We start from the raw sequence: 12,417 nt of genomic DNA on the forward strand, positions 1-12,417 counted from the left end.
GGTCCTGGCCAGAGCAATCAGGCAAGAAAAAGGAATAAAAGGAATCCAAATAGGGAGGGAAGAAGTGAAACTCTCGCTGTTTGCAGACGACATGATCTTATATATAGAAAACCCCAAAGAATCCATTGGAAAACTGTTAGAAGTAATCAACAACTACAGCAAAGGTGCAGGGTATAAAATCAATTTGCATAAATGAGTAACATTTCTATACTCCAGTAATGAACCAACAGAAAAAGAACTCAAGAATACAATACCATTCACAATCGCAACAAAAAGAATAAAATACCTTGGGGTAAATTTAACTAAGGAAGTGAAGGACCTATATAATGAAAATTACAAGGCCTTTCTGAGAGAATTGGATGACGACATAAGGAGATGGAAAGCCATTCCATGTACGTGGATTGGAAGAATAAACATAGTTAAAATGTCCATTCTACCTAAAGCAATCTACAGATTCAATGCCATCCCAATCAGAATCCCAATGACATTCTTTACAGAATTAGAACAAAGAATCCTAAAATTCATATGGGGCAACAAAAGACCCCAAATTTCTAAAGCAGTCCTGAGAAAAAAGAACAAAACGGGAGGCGTCACAATCCCTGACTTCAAAACATACTACAAAGCTGCAGTAATCAAAACAGCATGGTACTGGGGGCTGGCCCCGTGGTCGAGTGGTTAAGTTCGCATGCTCTGCTGCAGGCGGCCCGGTGTTTCATTGGTTCGAATCCTGGGTGCGGACATGGCACTGCTCATCAAACCACGCTGAGGCAGCGTCCCACATGCCACAACTAGAAGGACCCAGAACGAAGAATATACGACTATGTACCCGGGGGCTTTGGGGAGAAAAAGGAAAAATAAAATCTTTAAAAAAAAAAAAAACCAGCATGGTACTGGTACAAAAACAGGTGCACAGATCAATGGAACAGAATTGAAAGCCCAGAAATACAACCACACATCTATGGACAGCTTATCTTTGACAAAGGAGCTGAGGGCATACAATGGAGAAAAGAAAGTCTTTTTAACAAATGGTGCTGGGAAAACTGGACAGCCACATGTAAAGAATGAAAATTGACCATTCTTTTTCACCATTCACCAAAATAAACTCAAAATGGATTAAAGACCTAAAGGTGAGACCTGAAACAATAAGGCTTCTGGAAGAAAACATAGGCAGTACACTCTGACATCAGTATTAAAAGGATCTTTTCGGACACCATGCCTTCTCAGAGAAGGGAAACAATAGAAAGAATAAACAAATGGGACTTCATCAGATTAAAGAGCTTCTTCAAGGCAAATGAAAACAGGATTGAAACAAAAAAACAACCCACTAACTGGGAAAAAATATTTGCAAGTCATATATCTGACAGAGGCTTAATATCCTTAATATATAAAGAACTCTCGCAACTCAACCACAAAACATCAAACAACCCAATCAAAAAATGGGCTGGAGACATAAACAGACATTTCTCCAAAGAAGATATACTGATGGCCAATAGGCACATGAAAAGATGCTCATCATCGCTGATCATCAGGGAAATGCAAATCAAAACTACACTAAGATATCACCTTACACCCGTTAGAATGACAAAAATATCTAAAACTAATAGCAACAAATGTTGGACAGGTTGCGGAGAAAAAGGAACCCTCATACACTGTTGGTGGGAATGCAAACTGGTGCAGCCACTATGGAAAACAGTAGGGAGATTCCTCAAAAAACTAAAAATAGAACTACCATACGATCCAGCCATCCCACTACTGGGTATTTATCCAAAGAACCTGAAGTCAGCAATCCCAAAAGTCCTGTGCACCCCGATGTTTATTGCAGCACTGTTTACAATAGCCAAGACGTGGAAGCAACCTAAGTGCCCATCAACAGACGAATGGATAAAGAAGCTGTGGCACATATATACAATGGAATACTACTCAGCTGCAAAACAGAACAAAATCATTCCATTTGCAATAACATGGATGGACCTTGAGAGAATTATGTTAAGTGAAATAAGCCAGCCAGAGAAAGATAATCTGTGTATGACTCCACTCATGAGGAATTTAAAACTATGGACCAAGAACAGTTTAGTGGATACCAGGGGAAAGGTGGGGTGGGGGGTGGGCACAAAGGGTGAAGTGGTGCACCTACAACATGACTGACAAACATTAATGTACAATTGAAATTTCACAAGATTGTAACCTATCAATAACTCAATAAAAAAAAATTGGAAAAAAAAAGTGCCATGGATGGTGCACAGATTGAGGGAATCAGGTGAGACTAGAAATAGGTTACTGGAGGAAGGTTTATGTACAAAAGGATTATCTACAAAAGTGTAGGTGTAGGAGAACTTCAAGGCAGGATGCATGGTGACAGAGAGAGAATAATGGTCCCAATGATGTCCACCTTCCAATCCCCAGAACCTATGAGCGTGTTACCTTCCCATGGCAAAGGGGACTTTGCAGGGGTGATTAAGGCAAGGATCTTGGGATGTGGAGAGTTCCCTGGGTGATCCATGTGGCACCAATGGCATCACGAGGGGCCTAATAAGTGAAAGAAGCTGGTGGTAGGGTCATAGAGGGAGATGTGGTGATGGATAGAAACAGATATCACAGATGAGAGAAGGTGCTGGGTGGCTGGACATGAAGATGCAGGAAGGGGCCACAAGTCAAGGATTGTAGGTGGCATCCAGATGCTGGGAAGTCAAAAGGAGACTCCAGAAGGCACTAGCCATACAGACATCTTAAATTTAGCTCAGTGAGACTGATTTGGGACGTTTGTCCTCCAGAATTGCAAAATAATAAATTTGTGTTGTTTCAAGCCACCAGGTCTGTGGAAATTTCTTACAGCGGCAATAGAAACCAATAGGTAGTAACAAGGGGTCCTTACAGCCCAGTTGTCACCACCTACAGGCCTCAAGGAATCAAGAGAAGAGAGCCCGAGGAAGAGAACCATGCTGAGTCAGCCCTTGAGAGGAGCTGGGCCTCTAGCCACAGACGGAGCCAGCGCAAGGCCATCTTTTCAGGAAGTAGCCAGGAGGTTCAATGCTTGGGCTCACACTCCTGCCTCCCTCCAGTCTGTTCTTGGGCTTCCCCATTGGTGACTCCAAAGGGAGCTGGAAGGATATGAATCTGCTTGTGGCCAACACCCTACAGGTCGGCAGCAGACAGCAGGTGGAGAAGGACAGAGAGTGGATATGAAAGGACATACTGATGACATCTTAGAACAGGAGGTCATGAGCTGTCGGAAGCGAGGGACCCAAGTGCTGGATCAGAGGAAGGCACAGGCCCTTTCAACATAGGCCTAGAGTTGATGGCTTACGACAATGTAGTTCATCTTTGCCATGCATCAGAACCCTGAGAGAGACTTGGACAAAATACAAATTTTGGGGTCCCACCCAAGAGCCACTGAATCAGAGCCTGGCAAGGAGGGGCCCCAAAGGAGAAGGTCACTACCTCCCTATCTTCCTCCTTGTGCAGTCTTTCTAGGAGCCCTGTTTTGGGCATAGAACTTCATGACTGTCCAGGGTTGCATTTGGATTTAGATTGAAATCATGCTGTCTATTTTCTCATGAGCTTGTATTTTTTTTTTTAAATTTTGCACTACTGTTTGGAAAAGTTTGAACTCATGCAAGGTATTAGTTTGGTGGCCATCAAATTTCTTGTCAGAACTGGAGCCATTTTATGAGTGAAAAGGGGTGCTATCCATAACATGCCAGGCAGCCACCAAGCACCGCCTGAGTTGTCCAGGCTGCACTTGGATGTGTGCTCACCCTTGCCATCCATGACCCAGAGGCAGGAGACAGGGGGCTCAGGGCAGGGGTCAGCAGCACCTACATCACACGCACGTCCAAGCCTGGCTTTGTTCTGGCCCTGCCTGGGTCGTGGGTTAAAGAGTCTGCTGTGTCTGCCAAGAGGAGGTCAATGGGAGGATGCATGGTGACCTGGGCCCCATAGGCAGGACAGTCAGCAGAGCGACAGTGACCCAGGCAGGAGACAGAGTGGTGGTCTGTACAGGAGGGTGTTGGCAGAGATGGAGAGAACAGAGGGAGTTTGAAGGAATAATCTATGGACTGCCCGATGCATTGCATGGAGAGGGTGAGGACGAGGAACAGGTCAGGAGGGGTTCCCAGGTGCCTGGGCTGTGCGAACCGGGAAGGTGGAGCTATCGACTGACTAGGGCATTCTGGAGGTAAAGCAGGCCCTCCATGGCTGGCTTCCCCAAGAGTGACCCCAAGTGTTTGGTTCCTCATGCTCCTCTGAAACAGGACATGAACTTGGGACAGGACCCATCCATGGGAGATAGGAGTGTTTCAGAGGGTAATTGGGGGCAGGTCACTTGCATAAGTTCTACCTCTGCTCTCCCAGGCTGTTTGGAGGTTCGCGTCTGTGCCTGGGCTGAAATGTGGCCAGAAATGGTGCTTCCCCCTTTATCTTTCCCACACTTTTCCCCACAATCATCTCAAGATCCTTGCTATTCTATGTCCAGTCCAAGCATGGATATCACTGGGGAGCAGGGCAGTCTCAGACCCACTCAGGACCTGATGAACTGGGATCTGCCCTGTAACCAGATCTCCAAGTGATTCCTGTGCCCCGGAAAGTGTGTCAAGCACTGTGGATAACTCCTTTTCCCTCAGCATTCAGCTCAGGGCCACCTCCTCCAGAGACCCCTCCCTGACCCCCAACCCACCGCCCAGCCTGCTGCAGGGACAGTTAGAGAGCCGGGCACAGCGCCTGCAGTGGGTGCACACGCCACCTCCACGAGCACTTCTAGTCAGTGAGTCTTCCTCTTCCACTGGCTCTGCGCTCTGCTGGGGTCCACTGAGTGTTCATCTTGGCATCTCCACGAGCAGCATCGTATTGGCTCCACTCAGGGAGCGGATGCATCACCCTTGGGAATCCTCACTGTGCCCTCGAGCCCCTTCCGGAGCTGCCCTTGGAGCCCCTGTTGTGGGAGCGCCTGAGGGGTGAGACCCTCTGATCCCCAGGGCCTTCAGGGATGGTCGAAGCCCCATGGATGTCCAAATGGGCATGACTACTCCCTACTCTATTCCTTCGAAAAATAGGCTTCTCACTGGGTGTACTTCATCTGTGCCCAGCTGCCTTCTTTTCGGATTCCCCTGCAGAGATTGTACAAAGGTGTCCTTAAAGTAGCGCAGGCAATACACAGGTTATCAGAAGCGTTCTCAGTCTTCCTTCGTTCCTCTTCTCAGACCCCACAACAGTCACACACACTCCTCATCTGAATGACAAACACCCCAGTGCCAGCCCCAGGGCTCCCTGCAGACTGCTGTGAGACCCCTCACCAAAACGCTGCGCCTCTCCCCCGACCCACATTCCACTGTCTCCAGAGCCACAGACATCTGTGTAGAATGCACATCACACTATGTCCCCAGCCACCCTGTCTCCCCTCCAGGTCTACACCCTTCCCTGGTGTCACTCCCCTGCACTACAGAGACATCTCTGCTGTGGGCCCTGCTCCCTGCCCACCTCCCCTCCCCCTCATCTTAGTCCCATTTCCGCTGCCCCAGAAGCCACCTCTCAGGCCTCTGTACTGTATCCAGTTTGATTTAATCAGCTCAAAGCAATTTATCAAACAACTATCAGAATGTTCTATGAGATAGGATGGTGGAATAAACAAGAAAGAAACAAAAGTGTATCTATCAAGCTGTGGAGAATTAAAAGATCTTGAAAGTAAATGTGTAGATGGATGAATGAAGTTAATGACTCTGATATGTGTTATATGTGCATTTATGTTCAAAAGTAATTCTGGCCATCCAAGGACAGAATATATCAGAGAATCTCCATTCAATAAATATATTTTATTTGTGAAAATATTGTGCCAGGCAGTGTTCTAGGTACAAAACAGGAAAAAGGACGATAATTTGAACTCAACATTATGAATTTTGTCAATTACAGAATAGTGAATGAGAGGCAGTAGAGGAAACAACATAAGCAATTATCTGGAGATTGGAAGTCCTTGGCATGATTAGAGACTTGGAAATGAGATTTATAGAGAATGTGATGCCTATTGGAGAAAGATAATACTCAAAACACACACACACACACACACACATACATATATATATAGGCAAAGAGAGATATGACCTGTTTTGACCCTCTGTCTCTTCCCAGATGGATTAATCTCAGCTGAAAGGAACTCTTCTTTTTCAATAATTCTGGCAAGATCTCATGGTTAAGTCATTAGCTTACTAGTGTCCACCCAGAAACTAATCACTGGGTCTCTTGATGACTAGCCATGAACACTTCCCCAAATCCCATTAGGTTCGAAGACAGAGACCCACCAAGAAGAGAAAAAGCTGAGTCCCCACCAGAAAATTTAGATACTATCCATAAGAGAATGAGAAAAAACATTGACCCCGATAGTTTAAAAATAAGGGAGTGAGTAGATTATATATGTAAAACAAAACTCCATGAAGAAATAAAAAAGAAATTTTTATGTGGCTGCTTTTCAGACATGTTTGAGGAGCACTCAGTCCATCTCAGTTATTCTCAGACAACTGACAGTGTTACCTAAGAAGCAACATTGGGAGGGAAAGAAAAATCTGACATTTCAAGGTTTTGGGGAACTGAAAGTAAAGCTGATGTCCTTCTTGTTAATAAAATGAAATAATCAGTCTTTAGATAAGAAAAGTGTGTGTATATTTTAGTAGGAGGTAGAGACCATAGTTATCCATGCTAAAGTGAGAGTAATTCTGTGTCCTGTGTCGCTGAAGCCCTAACATCCAATGTCTCTGAAAGGGATATTGCAGATTCTGGAGAGAGCTCAAATTAGACCAATGATTCCCAACTAAGATGATTTCACTCTCTAGCGGAGATTTGACAATGTCTAGAGACATTTCTGCTTGTCAAAAATAAGGATGGGGTGGTCCTGAGGTCTAATGGGTAGAGGTCAAGGATGCTGCTAAACATCCCGTAATGCACAGGACAAACACAGCACAGAATTGTCTGGCTCCAAATGTCAACAATGCTAAGTTCTAGTTGGAGGACCAAAGGTGAAAAATGTTTCTCTTACCTTCATCTTAAAAAGGCAAGGTCTCATGGGTGATATGGGAAATAACACTCCATTTAAAACATTTTCAAACCAATACAGAATCATGTTCTCATCAGCACAATATCATTCCATCCTTTTAGTCATTACTTATTTCTTTTAAGAAATAATGAGTAGCTGTCTTCACCATACATATTGGAATATTTCTAAATGATCCTTACCCTCAAAGCTTTCTTTTTTTTTTTTAAAGATTTTATTTTTTCCTTTTTCTCCCCAAAGCCCCCCGGTATATAGTTGTACATTCTTAGTTGTGGGTCCGTCTAGTTGTTGCATGTGGGACGCTGCCTCAGCGTGGCTTGATGAGCAGTGCCATGTCCGCACCCAGGATTCGAACCAAAGCTTCCTGTTTTAAGAAACATTAATAAGAGTACATTTTATGGGACAGATCCTTGCAGTTTTGTTATTATGTTTAAGTTCAATGACAACTCTCTGAGGATGGCAGCTTCTCCCGAGTTTATATGTGAAAGAATTGAGGTTAAAAAAGTGTGTGTCTTCGTAAAAATCACTCATGTGGATCTGAAACTGGAACCAGGTGTTTAAATTCAAACCAAGTGTTCCTCCTGCTTCACTAAAGCAATAAGTACCTATGCTGCACTAGTGACTCCAGCAAAAATATTGACAATAGCACGTATGAAATGAAATCTTAAGAAACTAAGAAAACGAACTAACTGTTAACACTGTAGGAACATAGGGCATGTAAATTATGACTGACTTTGCCTTTAAAAGATGGGTGAGTTAAGCTTGAAAATGGACACCTAAATGTCTCAGGTTCTAATCCCTGGAAATGTCACCTTATTCAGATAAAGCTTGCCTGCAGATGTGATTAGTTTAATGATCTTGAGATGAGGAGAGTATTCTGGATGATCTGGTGTGCTCTAAATGCCATCGCAAGTGTCTTTTATAAGAGGGAGACAGAAGATTATTTTACATACACAAGAAAATGCAGTAAAGATGGAGAAGTGAGAGGTTTGAAGATGCTAGCCCTGAAGACTGAAGTAATATGACCACAAGTCAAGGAATACCTGCAGCCACCAGAAGCTGGAAGAGATAAGGAAAAGATGGCCCCCTACAACCTCCTGAGGGAGGATGGTCCTGCTGCCACCTTGGTTTTGGCCCCGTGATTGGATCTCACATTTCTGATCTCCAAAATTGTAAGAAAATAAGTCTATTGTTTTAAGTCACCAAATTTGTACTAATTTATTTCAGAAGCTATAGGAATCTAATTTAATGGGTTTATAATATAAGGGATTTAGAAAATATAATGAATGCTTAAAATAATAGCAGGCAGAGCAAAAACATGTTAACGAGGATATGGAAACTTTAAAAAGGTATGGTATCATATATATGATCCACTTGTTTAATCGAAACTTAAGATAAAATAGAGAACAGAAGATAAGAGTAAACACAACAATATCAATAATAGCAGATAATTTATTAATCAGTTATATTATACCATACATAATGCTAAGAACTTAAGATGTATCATTTAATTTTTATGAAAAGTTTTTAAGAAAAGTAGATTATTGTCAATATTTTGCCAAAGAGAAGATTTTAAAAGTTATAAAATTATTGCCTTGAAATTGAAATGCTGGTAAAAAACAAAATAACCAAAAGACCAAAAAGTAATACCCAGAAGTACTCGTAGGACATGTACTTCAAATATTCTTGGGAAAAAACATAGAATATGAGGCAAATGCTTATGCATTCCATGTGAAAAATAAAGTCAGTTTAACAAGAATGGTTTCATGTGTGGCCGGCCTGGTTGCATAGTGGTTAAGTTTGTGCATTCTGCCTAGGCAGCCCAGGGTTCACGGTTTCAGATCCCCAAGAGGACCTAGCACAGCTCATCAACCACACTGTGGCAGCATCCAACATAAAGTAGAGGAAGATTGGCAAGGATGTTAGCTCAGTGACAATCTTCCTCAAGCAAAAAGAGGAAGATTAGCAACAGATGTTAGCTTAGGGCCAATCTTCCTCACAAAACAAACAAACAAACAAAAAATAAAAGTATGGTTGCAGGCATTACAGATGATGAAAAGACATATCTCTTTATGTACACTTTTTTAGAAATATATTGATGTTATTTCAAACCAGGAAACTACGTCTAACAATATCACCCGAAAAACCCATTCAAGACAGTTAGAGATCAGAGAAGAGCAGCATAGGTACCTGATACACTTGAACTCTCCAAGAAAGAGGATAAGACATGGTTTAATAAAGATAGGCAGCTGGAAAACAAAAAAAGCATGCATCATCCGTTAGCTCAAAAAATACATCCCTATTTTACTTTCCATTCACATCCACTCAAAGCTAGCCCCTCATTGAAAGTCTTTGATAAAACCCTGACTCTTGCTAAGAAAATAGCTTTTCAAAAGGGAATTTGGATCTCAAAACTCTTGAGAGCTTCTTTCACATCCTTGTTCCTCAGACTATAAATCAGGGATTCAGTATGAGAATCACTGCATTGTAGAATACCGAGGCTACTTTGTCAGTATTAATACTCTTGACAGAACGGGGCTGGCAATAAATGAAAAGTATTGTTCCATGGAAAACAATGATGGCTGTGAGGAGGTAGGTGCAGGTGGAAAAGATTTTGCACCTTCCGTCTGCAGAGTGCATCCTTAGGATGGTGATGAGAATAACAAGCAGGAGGTGTGGATGATCAAGATGGTGATGATCTCATTGAAAGTGGCCACAGTGAACACCACAAGTTCATTCCTAGAGATATCATAACAAGAAAGAATAAAGAGAGGGAGTAAATCCAAAAAAAAAAAGTGGTTAATTACATTCGACCTATAGGATGGGATTTCAAGAGCTAAACACGTGAACCAGAGAACACACAGTTCCAGAGAAGTACAGCCAGAAACCAGCACCATTCAAAGTTTCTGGGACATGGAGTCCATGTACAGCAGTGGGCTACAGATGGCCGAGAAATGATCATAAGCCATCACAATCAGCAGGAACACCTCAGTGACTGCACATGTCCAAAACAAGTAGAACTGCATCATGCATCCCAGGAAAGAGATGACTTTTTTCTTAAGATATTGGATAAGATCTTTGGCGTGATGATTGTGGAACAGCAATGATCCGCAAAGGATAAATGGCTGAGAAAAAAGTGCATGAGGGTGTTAAGTTTAGAGCTGACCTGAATCAGTGCAATTATGTCAAGGTTGGCCCAAACGTAGTTACTCCATATGTGAGAAGGAACAGAAGGGAGAGAAAGACTCTCAGCTCAGGGGATCTGATAATCCAAGAACAATGAACTCTGTCACAGTGGTACAGTGCTCTTCTCCTATTTCCATCATATATCAGGTTTGGGAAACCAAATGATGGTTTTTTGTTTGTTTGTTTCTTCTGAAAATAGAATTAGAGAGAAAATAGATTTATATAAACTTCAAAAAAATACATCAATATCAAACACAGTACATTTAAAACACAATTGTCAAATAACTCAAAATGTTCACCATCTCAGTGGAGCCCACGGATAAAAATTAATTTAAAAATCAGCAGAAACCTATCTGTGAATAAAATTAGTTTTACTTCAAATCAGGAGAAAAGATTGATTTATTAATCTATATCTATCTATTTATCTATCTATCTAACTATCTATCTGTCTGTCTATCATCATCACCAGTACTGAGAGTGGACATCCTGCATTGTTTTTCACTATAGGGGAAATCATTCATTCCCAAACCATTAAGTGTGATGCTAGAAGCAAGCTTGGTAGTAATTTTCTCTATTGAAGTAATTGAATAATTGAATTGAGTAATTGAAGTAATTTTCTCTATTTCTAATTTGTTGGGAATTTTTATCTTAAATGGCTGTTGGATTGTTGCAAATACTTTTTTCTGCATATTTTGAGGTGGCCAGAAGTTTTTTTGTCTTTAATTCTATCCGTGATGTGTTACATTAATTGTTTTTCATATGTTAAATCTACCTTGCATTCCTGGAATAGATCTCACTTGGTCATGATTTATTATCCTTTTATGTGTGTTATGAGATTTATTTTGCTAATAATTTGCTGAGAATTTTATATCTACCACTATGTGGAACATTGCATTTTGTTTTCCTTCCTCGTGTTTCTTTCTTGACTTTGTTATTGGCTTAATAACATGAAGTGGAAAGAGGATCTCCTTTTCTAATTTTGACATAAGTTAATCAACTAGTATTTTTTATATAGGTGTTTTGTAAATTTAACCAGTCAAGCCATCTATGGCTATATATTGGTAATAGAGGAGAACTCTGTCACAGTGGTACAGGTTTAATTATGAACTCAATCTATTAACTTGTTATATGTCTATCTAGATTTTCTATTTTTTCTTTTGTCAGTTTTGGTAAATTTGTCTTTTTAAGAATCTGTCCATATCATCCAAGTCGACTAATTTGTTCACATATGCCGTTCATAATATTCACTATAGTCATTTTAAAATCTGAATATGCTAATTTGTATCTCCTCTCCTTTTTTCTTAGTAATTCTAGAAAACATTTTGTCAATTTTATTGATTTTTCAAAATTCAAACTCTGATTTTCTCTATCAATTTCTAGCTTTCTATTGTTGGTGTATGCTCTAGAGTTTATTATATCCTTCCTTTTACTTTTTGTTTGTTAGCTTTTAGTTAATTATTCTTTTTTATAGTTTCTAAATATGGAAGCTAAGCTTCTAGATTTGACATATTGCTTCTTTACTAATTTAGGTATTCAAAGTCCTAAATTTCCCTTTAAGCACATTAGAAGCATCTTTTAAAATTTTACATATTATGTTTTAATTTTCATTCAATTCAAAATTTTATATAATTTGTATTGTGCTTTCTTTTTTCAACTTTGATTTATTTAGAAGTGTGTTGTTAAATTTTGAGAGGTTTGTCTATACCCTGGATACAAATCCTTTCTCAGACATGTACTTGGAAAGAATATCTTCTATTATAAGTTTAGTCTTTTCATTCTTGCAACAGTGGCTTTTGAAGAGCAAAATATTTAATTTTGATGACGTCTCACATAATTTTTCTTTTATTCATCATGATTTGGAATTCATATGTAAGAAATATTTGTCTAGGTTCCTGCCCCTTGGCCGAGTAGTTAAGTTTCTGTGCTCTGCTTCAGCAGGCCAGGGTTTCACTGGTTCAGATCCTGAGTGCGGACATGGCACGACTTGTCAGGCCATCCTGAGGTGACGTCCCACATGCCACAACTAGAAGGACCCATAACTAAAATATACAACTATGTCCTGGGAGGACTTGGGGAGAAAAAGCAGGAAAAAGAAAAAAAGAAGATTGGCAACAGTTGTTAGCTCAGGTGCCAATCTTTAAGGAAAAAAAAAAGAGAAATATTGGTCCAATATGAAATAACAAAGAATGTTTTCTTGT

General features: G+C 40.8%; 1 pseudogene; it reads right to left on the minus strand.

Annotated features, from left to right (window-relative positions):
• Positions 1–8,986: 8,986 nt before the first annotated feature.
• LOC124232049 (olfactory receptor 5L1-like) lies at positions 8,987–12,100 on the minus strand (annotated as a pseudogene).
• Positions 12,101–12,417: the final 317 nt, after the last annotated feature.

This window comes from Equus quagga, unplaced genomic scaffold (genome assembly GCF_021613505.1).
Source record: "Equus quagga isolate Etosha38 unplaced genomic scaffold, UCLA_HA_Equagga_1.0 HiC_scaffold_18961_RagTag, whole genome shotgun sequence".
NCBI classification, from domain to species: Eukaryota; Metazoa; Chordata; class Mammalia; order Perissodactyla; family Equidae; genus Equus; species Equus quagga.